Raw genomic sequence first — 12,668 nt, forward strand, 5'->3', positions numbered from 1 at the left:
CTCTTCTTTGGATAAACTTGACCGTTTTCTCCTTTGTTCTGCATTGAACTGACTGCATAATGCTACCATCGCAGTTTTCTACAGATTCCCGTCTACCTGTATCATATACTGTCTAGGACTAGCATATGGTTTAAAAAAAAAAAGAATCTTCACTGAATAATATAATGGTATTAAGTTGCAAGAAGGGATGTTTGGGTATGCTCACACCTTTTGTGAGGCAGATATAATTATGACCAATGTTCTTCCCAAACATGTCTTATAGGTGGTGGGAGGCAGTGAATTGGCCATGGGAAGGAGGAAAGTGAAGTGAGGGCAACTACACTGTATGACAATTTAGGTGAAGGAGAGGTTGGCATGTCTAGACTGGCCGAGAGAAAGACTCAGTGCCTGGTTTTGTTTTGTTTTGATTTGGATGACTGGTGGAATGGTTATTGACGGCTAGGGTAAAGTTGATATGATTACCTCAATTTATCTTCTAGACAATTTTATTTATGGCATTTCTAAGAATGTTGTCAAATACTTTATGTAAGACATTTTCAGATTGGTAGTAAAAGCGTTTTGATGTGATTCAGAGCATATTACATATTCCAGTATGTAACACATAAAAACACATTGACTACCTACTATCCCTTTGGGAAATGATTTAAGTGTTTGTTTTAATTTAACATATTGGAATATAAGGGCGTTCTTTTTATTTTTTAAATTTTTATTTATTTTCTTTTAAAGATTTTATTTACTTGAGAGGGAGAGAAAAAATGAGAAGGGGGAGGAGCAAAAGGAGAGGGAGAAGCAGACTCCCCACCCAGCAGGGAGCCGCAACATGGGACTCGATCCCAGGACCCGGGGATCATGACCTGAGCTGAAGGTAAACAGTTACAGCTGAGCCACCCAGGTGTCCCAAGGACATTCTTTTTAAATAAAGGGAAGCATTCTGCTTCTCAGATTTTATCACAACAAGTGACATGAATCCTCCAGATTAGAGCATTATAGAATAGATTACTACGGTATTATTGAAAACACCTGATACCAAAATGTGCTGTTCTAAGGACCCATGTCTTGCCAGAGATTACACAGATCTCCAGCTTTGTATTTAATTTTATGTAGTGGGATAGGATTCATCCTAGGGTCAGTGCCTGAAAGATGCCAGAAGACAGCTGCCAGGTTTTAAGATCACAGTTGAAGTTCCCACTCAGTATGCTTCTTGAGGTCTTTTATATAAGAATTTGAATGATGCTGAATTCCTGGTTAGCTGTAGTTCCAGGAAAAAAGAACTGTGAATAATGTGTGTTCTGTTGAGAGAAATTGGAACTTCCTACTGTGTTTTTTTGCCTTAACATCCAGAAAATTAAAAGCCAGATAAATCGCCCAAGAGCTAATCCTTGACCAGAACTGAGGTGCCTGGAAGCCTTGCAGCTGCCGGTCCACCCAGCACCCATGTCCTTCTTTATTCCAGTGTCTCCACTGGCGTTGTGCTAGTTTATATGCAATTACTATTAGGTTTTCTTTCTTTCTTTCTTTTTTTTTTTTTGGTGAAAGACCAACTATGTATTTACTGCAAGAAATATGGAAAAAAATGGAAAAACATAAGATACAAAAATCAATAATTTCTCATCCAAGGATAACTACTGTTATTACATGTTCTTCAGTGTCTTTTTGTATGTGTGTTATCGACTGTATATTTGCTAAATATGCTTATTCACAACTATTGCCTTAATTAGGACCATGTTTATCATATTGTTTATAAATACGTTTGATATCAAAATATCTCAAAAATGTACCTAAAGCATTTTCCCAACTCATAAACTTAAAAAAACCCACGATTATTCTTGCCTACATAGTATTCCATTGTAATGAGAGACAAACATTAATTTTAATTTTATTAATTTAGTATAGTTAGACATTTATATTATTTCCATTATTTGCCTGTTGTAATTAACTTAGAGAGAAACAGCCTTTATAAATAATTCAGCATTCATTTTAAAAATGGGATTATTGGATGAAAGGGGATGGATATTTGTATATTTTTAAGGATCTATTTCTGTATCACTTATATCTAAGTCTTTATATCTAAAGTTAAATGTTAGATCACTTTCCTTTCTTACCAGCTGCTGACATAAGTAGTGCGTTTCTTCATGCTCTTAATAATTAGATTTCTCAGCACTAGATAGTGAATTGTGGTATCTTGTTTAAATGGAAACTTCTTTAACTACTCATGTATTGGCAACGTGATTTTGATTTTTACCATTCCGATGAATTATCCTGTATTCTTTCACACTGTTTGAATCTGCGACCCTAATTTCTGGACTCAAGATTACAACCTAGTTCCAGTCTTGATTCTGCTAACTAACGGTGGGGACTTGATAGAACACAAACTTTTGGGGTCTCTGTTTTCTCATCTAGATAATCTCAAATATATTTTTGTGCTGGTAAATCACTTTGATATTTTCAAAAACAAAGATTTGATTGGTGTCACTCAATTTTTGTCACTCCTTGCCAATATCCTCCGGTCTAGACGGAGATGGCTACTTTGGGCCCCTGTTCACTAGTGTTTCTTATTGTGTGTGGCAGTGTCAGCCATTTGGCTGATAGAAGAATTCCGTCAACAGAGTATGTGATCATTCTATCAGACACCAGCATTATGTTTCATTGGGTTATGTCAATCTCTGGGTTAGGGTTTAGTGTTTACTAGTCTATCATTGACAAGCTCTACTGGGTTTTTAGTCTTATGGTAAACATTACTCAAGTGGAGAAACCTTGTAGTTGTTTACTAATGAAAAATTGAATAAGTGATTTCAGTTGATTTATAAAATAGCCTGACTATCTCAGAGGGTGTCTTAAAAAACAAATGAAATAATATATGAGAAAATATTTTATTATGGGGTGTGAGACAAATAGTGGTTGTTCACGGTCTGATATTGTCACTGTAGTTGTTCTGTGGTAGCTTTCAACATTGAGTAAGTGTGAAGAGTGGCATGTTTTACAGGAAGTAATTTCCTCCAGGTTGTCTGTTGTCATTAACTTGGTGTAAACTCATGATTGGTTTCTTGCATTCTTGTGGATGTGGTCTCAGAGCTCGTTTTTAGGAGGTCTTTGGCAAGTTTGGTGGAAACTAGCAAACCGATCTAAAGACATTCTCAGAGAACCAGAAGTAGTATGTGAGCTTCAGGTAACTGCTTTCTTACATCGTGGTACCAATGATGAAAAACCTCTGAAGATAGGTCACCAGCACTAACTTTGATCCGGAAATCATTTTAATCCAAAATACAGACTAAGTAATCTGTAGTGTAGCTTACTCATGCTACATGAGGAAGGAAACAACATAATTAATATCATCTTTCAATAAAAGAACAGTGAGCATATGGTTTCTTTTTCCATACAGATTTTATGTACATGACTAAATTCCTTTAAAATATACTAAGTACTTGATTTAAGATTTTAATAATTGTCCTTCCCAAACAACCTCCCAACATGGCATCATAAGAAAAATAAAACACCTTTAATACCAAAAGTCAGTGAATTACCATACAGGTAAGGCAGAAAATTAAGAGGACTGCCAAGGATGCTGGTTCATCTCCTGGCTTCTTGGTAATACTGAATCTCGTTTATTTAGAATTAGTGTCTTCTTTTGGTTGAATGCATTGTGCATAGGAAGTTTAGTGTACTTTTTTGAATAAAAAATATTCCAGTCACCTCATACAACTCAGATGATTTCAGGATTGTGCTGAGTAGTTATCCAACATTTCAGGCAACGGAGTAAGTTTTCCTGGGATCTTATACCAGTATTGGTATAAGTAGTTGGAATGTTTCATTTTTATGTGGAACATTCTCTGAGCAGATCCATTGTTGTAAGGGATTGCCTTAAAAGAGAGTATGTTCTGAAGGAGAGTTTGGTGGGATTAAGATGAGTAAGAGTGAATTTGGTGGCCCTGATAACATCACGGCACTTCATAAAGGAGGGAGTTGGTAAGTGCTTCATTCTGGTTTCCATCTGTCCCCTGATACTAGTGTGGAAGCATGCATTGATGGTTATATCTGATAGATGACTTTTCAACTTAACTGTTTTTTTTCTTTATTTAAACCTGTTAATAGAGCTACCTCTCCCCCCATTTATTTAGTTTGTTGCTGTCAAATTGATGAAACTTTTGACAACTGACACTCTGTCCTGCTGTATAAACATTCCAGATAGTCTAGCTTTCTTAAAAGCTTTTAAGAAAAGCTATCTACTTACTTTTGAACCCAAGTTTATAACTTTTGGATGTGGTGAATATTGTAGGATATGATTAAAAGTAATTAGGTAATTCAGGAGTAATACTTTTTTCATACGTTCTGTGTATTTTGAAGGTCAGGACAAATAATTTTTCTCTTTAGGCTCTATACACTACGTTATAGAAAGTTCAGAGTTTTCATGAAGCAGGACGTAGAGTCCTGTTTTAACAGTTATCTCTGGAGTAACTTTTATTCTGTCAAGTCAGAAAGACACAATTAGACAACTGAAGCCAGCAGATGGCACTCTTACCTTTGTGTGTATTTGAAGAGCTGTTTGGGCTCTCGGAGAAGTCACACAGCCAGATCTCAGAAACTGTTGAGGATTGCATTTCCCTATTTTTATTTGGACACAGTTTTATAACAAAACAATAAAGTTATTTTTACTGTTATAGAGAAAAGTGGATGAATGGACAAAATCATTTCTATAGATAGTCTGTTCAATTATTTGTTAGCACGTGAAATGATTAAGATCCATATGGATGAAAAATGTACTTCCTGCAAATGCAAGTTCTATATTGTATCAGTGTCTTTCTCCCTTTATTTATAACTCTCAATCTTAATCTGATAAATCCAGCTGTGTGGACAATAGAATGAGAACAATGTTTTTCTCTTCCTTTGTTTTTGGGATTTCATAATATCCTAGAATCAAAAAGTTTTAGAGCTGCAAGGAATCTTAGGGATCATCTAGTTGAATACACAAACTTTTAGATGAGGAAACTCATGGCCCACAGAGGTTAAATATTTTGTCCAATATGAAGGTAGAGATAGTCACTTTCAAGTAAAAGCAGAAAATGGGCCTCACTTTTCTCCTCGCCAAAGCTGCCACAGGAACCTAATGCTCTGTAATTGGGTATTCTCTGCTGTTCTCTGATGGCAAGACAAGGAAGATTTGGCTCCTGGACTTTCTGGTAGAGATGGGTGGGTTTGCCATGTTTGGTCTGCTTTTGCTTTGCCTCACAAAATTTCTGCACAAAGTAGCTAAGATTCTAGACATGTACCTCAGATATATCTATGTCCAAATCAGGCAAAAAGGTATGGCAGGAGCAACCTTTGCTCTTGGCTATTACTAACTTAAAGAGGGCTGCATACCTCTTTAATCAGATTTAATATAAAGAGGGGGGAATCCCAAGACCTAGGATAACCTCCATGTTTCAGGTATAAAATGTTAAAGCTCTGAGATAGCTAAGTAAGTTTAACTTTAGCTAGTTCCTTTGCATGGGAGATATCTGTGGAGCCAGGGAGCATTTGTAGAAAAGGAGTCCAGGATTAACAGGATAAGGTTTCCAGTTAGCCTGAGGCAGAGGGGGTGGGGGAGGGGGACAAGGGGTTGGGGGGGAATGCCACAGTAAGGGAACTTCAAAATTTCACTATGGCTCTGAGATGCAAAAAGTGTCTCATTTCTCTATTCTGAATCAAACCAAATATGGATGGCTCCATTCACCTCCCTAGCAGGACACCCAAACTCAAGCTGTTTTTTGAGGAGACCTTCTCCTCCTCATCCCCCTTCCTCAGAACAGCAGAAGAGCCAAGGGGGTTGAAATCATCGGGAGAAATTGGACAAGGGGCCATTATTCTCTGTCCTGGTTGATAGTTGCTGAGGTATTTGCTGTTGAAGCTTGTGGGACCCATTTAAGAGTGGCTCCCCATTATTGTTCACTTGCTCCATGGGACGTGAATCACCCCCAGCCTCCCATCCGGAGGGATCCAGCTCTCCTCGGGTCTTTGGAGGCAAATCCCTTCAAGCCTGCAACCTCTGAGACCATATGGCTTAATTTACCCCGATAGGTCTGAACCACTGGAAAGGTTCCTTTCTTTCTCAGGGCATTGAGAATATATAGGCAGATCTGGGAGAAGAGAAAAAAAAATATTCTTTTGGCCAATGAAGGGTTCAGCAAGAAGGATAAGACAGATTTTAATTTCTCAGTAATACGGCATGTTTCATAAGGCTACACTTTACTAGCCAAACATTTTTAGGATTGGTGACAGTATCTGAGGAGGTGAAAGGAAAATTCAAATTCACAGAGGCTGCTGCTTTTAGCTTATACTAACCAGTCCCTCAAACACCTGCTGGGTGAAAAACAGGTTGAGTTTAAGGGGAACTGAATTAAGATTGGAGTGTAAGGGAGGATAAAGATTAGGTTTTTGTCCCCCTCTTCTAGTGAGCCTCTTCTAGTCTGTAGCTGAAAAGGATTACTGCTGCTTAGTGGTTCTATTGCCCAACTTGATTTCTTATCTTCTCAGAAATTCCGAGCTTCCTATAAAATGGAATTCATACTTCCTGCCTACTTATTACTCAGGGATCCTTGAGAATTCCCAGGGTTAATTTATACTAGGTTCTTTTTTTCCCGTAGTCAATAATAATACTAATAAGGGCTATTAAGATGTCATGTGGACCACTGAGCACCCTCACCCCCTTTTTAAAGTTGTTCTTGATAATAGACCAAGAGCTGAGATAAAATGTCAACTATTAGAAAACTTCCCAGCGAGGCAGAGGAAAACCAAACATTTCAGATACCCACGTGCCTTCCTATATGGTGGTGTAACGTGGGCTTCATCTTCTCCATCATCTTGGTGGCTGTGTTTGGGTCTATGGGAGTGGGTTCATTTGAGCTTCTGAGAGCCAGCTGTGTGCATGGCTTTCCAACGCTGTGGTGGGGGCATCGTGATGGTAACTTGAAATCAGCCATTGTGGGATGATTTAGGAGGAGGGGTGGAGACTACAATGAGTAGCTGATTGATAACATTTATCAACACATTGCTGACTAAAAACCACATTTGAGCCCTTTTATGAAATAATATATTTAAAAAAAAATGCCTATGAAAACCTAGCGATTTTCCCTTTAACCTTATGTGAAAAGAGTGTCTCCAGAGAGATTGTGGGTGATTCACAATGGAAGAACTATTCATGGCCTCCTCTTCAGCATACATTGCAAATGCCACCACTCTCTTTGTTTAGTAAAAGTTAATTGTGTGCCAGTGACAACCTAGAGTGTACCACAATTCCACTCTCTAAAAAGAAAGATAGAAGAAAGCAAGCAAGAAAAATCTTTTGAGTCAATGTTTTACAAAGGTATATGGAGAGAAAATAAGGAGTGCCATTTTAATTTTATTGCAGGTAACGTCTGTTTTTATGAAGAGCTATTTGTACCTTAATACTTATTATCTCCACGCCCAGCTTTAGTCCCCCTCAGCTCTATCGAGGTACGTCCCATTATACCTAAATTACTTTGACAGTTACTGCAGATTTTAAAAAATCTTGTGCTAAGCCTCAGAGGACCCAAGGTGGATTAAATGGAAGGATGAATTAGTAGCTGCTAAGTATTGTGCCATTGAAAAAAGATTCCCTTCTTCTAAATACCACCACCTCCACAAACAAAAACAATCCTGTGTCTGACTCAGTAGCACCGTGTCATCGTCAAGCTTTCTTTTCATTAGAACCATGGGGAAGGGCAAAGAATGATTTTCCATATATTGCTATTATATTTCATAGCAGAATTGCTGAACAATGTATATTTTTAGTTGAGAATTCTGTTAGGTCTCCAAGAAGTTTAGGTATCAGAGGTTATTCTTTGGAAAATGTTCACACATTTCAGACTCAGCTACAGAGCTGTGGACTCACCAAGCAGTGTCTCCAGAGTCTGAAGTCATCCATATAGTTTTCTGATGTTAGGAATATTTTATGTTGGTTTTTTTCAAATAGCTCAGGATCCAGTGTGAACCACGATACACAGGAGCCCTGAACCTCCATCCAGAGCCCCAAGGGAGATCTGCATATGTGTGGCTCTTCACATGTGGCTGGCTCCCCTCCTCCGCCCCTCCAGGGACAGAGTCTGATTGGAGTACCAGAAATTTACCAGGCAGTTTATAATTTATAGTCTTCTTATGTCTTGTCTCCCTAAAATGGTTATTACGAAGTTATCCTTCATTTCTTGTATCTTATTAGGAGTGAAATTGTGGATGTTTGAGGGTTAGAATCACATTGGTGCCTAGGTTTTCCTGTGAACCTGAGCATGCCAGATCTTCAGATCTTAAAGTTCGTGGATTGAGGCATGTGTGATCCTTAAGCCAATGTAATTCTCTAATATTACTAACCCAGCAAAATACAAGAGATATGCTTAGAAGTTCTGACACATTATAAGAATAATGCTCTGAATTTCTGACATCTGGTCTTTTAAGTTAAGATCTGTAGGTTCAATCTATGTGTTTTCATGCACTGGAATTTATTTATGAAGGCAGTTATTTGACAGACATTTATTGAGACCAAAAATACATATATGAAATGAATTAAGAGAAATCTGAAACAACAAAGAAACTATAAATAATAATACCTAACATTTACTGTCTGTTTTTCCGGTGCCAGGAACTGTGTTGAGGACTTTTAAGAAATTATTCATGGAAAAAACCTAGGATCTCACAGCTTGTAAGTTTTAAAGCCAGAATATGAGCACAACTGGTTTGAGTATGTGGGCTTAACTCTGTGCAATACATCTATCACATTCTCCAAAATAGTGTGAATGGGCATCAGAGGGATAGCTGCAGAGTGATTGGAGAAGGGAAGACTTCTTGGAAGACATAAATTTGGAGCCAATTTTGGACATATGTTCCTGTGGCTTAACGCCATTGGATATATTAACAACTTAAAGTGTATAGATTTACAAATTTGAAGATCATTTAAAATTTTGGAAGGAGCAAACGGTACATGTGTTAGCTTAAATTTGCAGGCATAAATAATTTATCACCATTTCCCTTTCCTTCATTTCTCCAATCCATCATACCACCACTGCCAGCATTTTCATGAACTGTTATTTCAGCCCAAATACCTTTCCACCATCACCGTCCCAAGCTTTGTATCACAAATTCATATTCATCATCTCTTTTGCTGTTGGTCAACAGAATGCTTTCATGATCTTAGCCTTTATCATGGTGTCTGGCTTTTCATAGGTTCTTACTGGTCAAATGAAATTCTAATGAAAGAGTATCTCATTTTTGTCTTAAATTCTTCCTTGTTTTCAAAGCTGCTTTAATTTTATTAATCCAACTTTCTCATTACAAACTCACTCTACTCTTCCCCTTGCAAAGAGGAAAGAGATGTAATACTGAACTCTTAATGAGAATGAGAAGGGTAAGAGGCATTACTGACAACATTTCCAAGACTTATGCGAAATGCAGTTCTGAGACAGGAGACTCACCCTCGTGAAAGATAAAAAGTTCAATTCAGACCGAAAGGCTTCCTGATGTTCATTTGTGTTTAAACAGCGTATGTTGGAAGGCTGTTCTATCAGTGGCTGCCAGATAGGATCTGTTGATGATTTGACTCTGAAACTGTTCAGTAGAGTGCCTTTACAAGTGGTCAGGAATAAGCTAACTGCTTCTTTAGACTGGACAAACATTTCTTTTTGGACTACACTCATGCCTTTCCCAAAGGGACATTGTCACATAATGTTTGCACAAGTGCTTCCTATTTGTAACTTTGCCAGGACCGTGTCCTGTGTGATTCTGCTTGCATACCCAAAACTCCCTGAGTTGCCAATATTCAGACATCATTAATGACCTTACTAATGCCATTTGATAAGACATTTACATCATTGCTTGTCTTATATCTTATTCTTGACACGTATTGGAATGTCTGTACTACATTTCCCCACATCCTTCATTTGCCACATATTTGTTTGATGGGGTGGTTTTGAGTTGTTAGTGTTCTGGTACTTTTAATTCCTTTTTGGCTAGAACCTAAGTGTTTGGTTTGCCAGGTCATGAGCCTTGCACTTTGGCAAGAAAACCACTGCAAAGGCACAATAATGAGGAGTATTACTTATTAAGAGGTCCCAAGTAGTTCATCTGCCTGACTCACTGTTACTTTGGGAAGAGTTCCTTTTCTTTTCTGTGCTTCTACAAAATGAAGAGCCAGTTTGACCCCAAAGGGTATCTGCAACTGTTGTCTGGTCTTGTACCATTTCTAAGTAATTTCATTTCCACAGTTGTTCTCCTCCATGGGTTCTGAGTTGCCTATTGACTGGAATCACTTACTTTCTTAGTAGAAATAGCTTCTGCCTCAGATCATTGTCACCTCATGGTCCCTTGATACTTGTTTTTAAAATCTTTTTAGATTTCCAAGTGGCAACTTACTCTTGACCTCTGGGCTATATCATTCTTAAGTTTGAACTTATTGAACCTCCTTTTTTTATCTTGGTGTGGTTCATTTATGCCTGGTCTATCTTAGAAATTCTTAGAAATTCCTATGGGAATACTGGTCTGAGTCTGGTAAAGGGGTTGTTGTCCTCAGTGCTTCACTCAGTGGTTAGGTTCTCCTTTTTGTTCTGTTTGCTGTGATCTTTATGAAGTAGTTAGCAAAAAAAACATGAATTCACTTCTTTTACTGTTGATTGTTTAATATGCACATGTACACTAGGACATTTAAGGAGAGCTGTACTATGCAGCTGTATCCACTACAGTGTGTACTTCTTGGTTATCTTCTAAACGTCCCCATCCTTTGCTTTATGGCTGCATCCTAATTACTCTGAAGTGGTATTTCTCATCCTCGGCTACATAGCTGAATCATCTGAGGTGCTCCAAAAAAAACAATGTTCCAGTCCCACCCCAGATGTACAGAATCAGAGTCTCCGAAGTGTGGGATCTGGGAGTTTAAAAAATTAATTCCTAGCTGATTCTAAAATACAGTTGTGATAGAGAATCATAGTTTTAGCCAATCAATGTTTTAGGACAGTTTCCTTGGTGGCTGTTGTTGGTGAACTTCTTATGGTAAGGAAGCATATTCAGACTTAAAGGCCAAGTGAATGAGGAAATGTGTGTTGCCCCAGTTGCTACTGGCTGTCTTCTCATGCTTCGGACCATAAAGCAGAGAAAGTGGTCTCTGATGACATCTTTGAGTGATTGAATCAATTAACCCTGAAACTTGCCCTACCTTTGGACTCTAGTTGCATGAGAAAATAAACTTCTAAGTCAAAGAAATTGGGATCAGAGAGATTAAATGGTTCATGGAAGAAATGAAAAGCCAAGTCTTACAGTTCAGTTTTCTTCCTGCACATTCTACGAAGTTACCTCTTAAGAAATTGGTGGGTATAGAGGTGAGAAAACAGTACCTGCTCCCAAGAAAGTTCCAGTATCTTTGTGGAAGATAAACCACAGTTGTTAGGAATGGTACCAAATGATCTTGTAACAAACTCTGGCAGAATGTTTGAGTTTACAAAGAGTTTTGACATTTGTTATCTCTTTTTATCCTCTCAAGAAACTCTTAGGTAAGGATATTAGGAATACTTACTTTACAACTGAGGAGATTGAGGCTCAGAGAAGATTTACTATTTGCCCAAGATGATCTAGTTGGTAACTGAGCTAGGAACTGAACCCAGGTACTCAGATTCAAAATCCAGTGTCCTTTTTGCTGTGCCTCTTGCTGCGAATGCTCTTTGTGTTTTGGAATTCCATGATCTCCTCCTTACCTTGAAATAGACACACAAGGATTCAGGAAAAAGTGATGCTGTACTATCCCCCAGGTGCAATCGTCACTTCGCATACACATGAATTTACTCTACATGGGGAGTTGCAGATTTCTGTTTTTATATCTAGAATGTGGATGAAGTTCACAGAGATTGTTGAGTTCAAGGGAGGGAAGTGTTATCTTGGGAGATTAGAATGTAGGGTTTCTGTGGAGGATTTAATCTGGCAGAATGGTTTAAGATTACCCACCAATGGGAGTTGGTACTCCTATTTTATTTCTTTATTCATTTCATTGTCTCATTTTGTGCACTTTTGCTCATCCTTCAATGGATACAATAACCAAAGTCTTGATAAACACAGAATATGTGGAAGTTTCTGCCATCTTTGTTCTAAAGCTTTCTTCTCTTTCCCCCAGTCCCACCAAATTCATGGTAAACCAGTTACCTCTGTCTCTAAGCTAAGCTGCTTTTGTAACTAGCTTTCCCCCTAACTTCCCACAGCATAAAAAGAACAGTCTAGCAATCTTCTCTTTATATGGCTCATAATTCTGGGAAGATAGTAAACCAATTATATAGTGCAGCTGTACAAACATTTCAACTATAATCTATGGAGTTCAGATTGTGAACACATTTTCATTGTCTTCTCTGCCCATATGGAATCTCATTGTTTCTTTTAATTATATTTTAAAATTTTGTTTATGTAAGCTGGAATGTTCTTTAGCTGAAGTAAATTTAAGCTACACTTGAAATGTTGAAATGAATTTTTTGAGGGGAAAACATTTTTGGGAGAAAACTTATTTAGAATGAATACTAGCATTTGGGAATGGAAACAATTGAATTTTTGAGTCTAGTTTAGACTCTGTCAGCATAAGATTCCCCTTTCATGTTACCTAGTGGGATCGCCTCTTGGGATAGGTGCCTAGCTTAGAAACCCAAGTCCCTCTGCTA

This window comes from Lontra canadensis, unplaced genomic scaffold, assembly GCF_010015895.1.
Source record: "Lontra canadensis isolate GAN:19392208 unplaced genomic scaffold, GSC_riverotter_1.0 scaffold9, whole genome shotgun sequence".
Classification (NCBI taxonomy): domain Eukaryota; kingdom Metazoa; phylum Chordata; class Mammalia; order Carnivora; family Mustelidae; genus Lontra; species Lontra canadensis.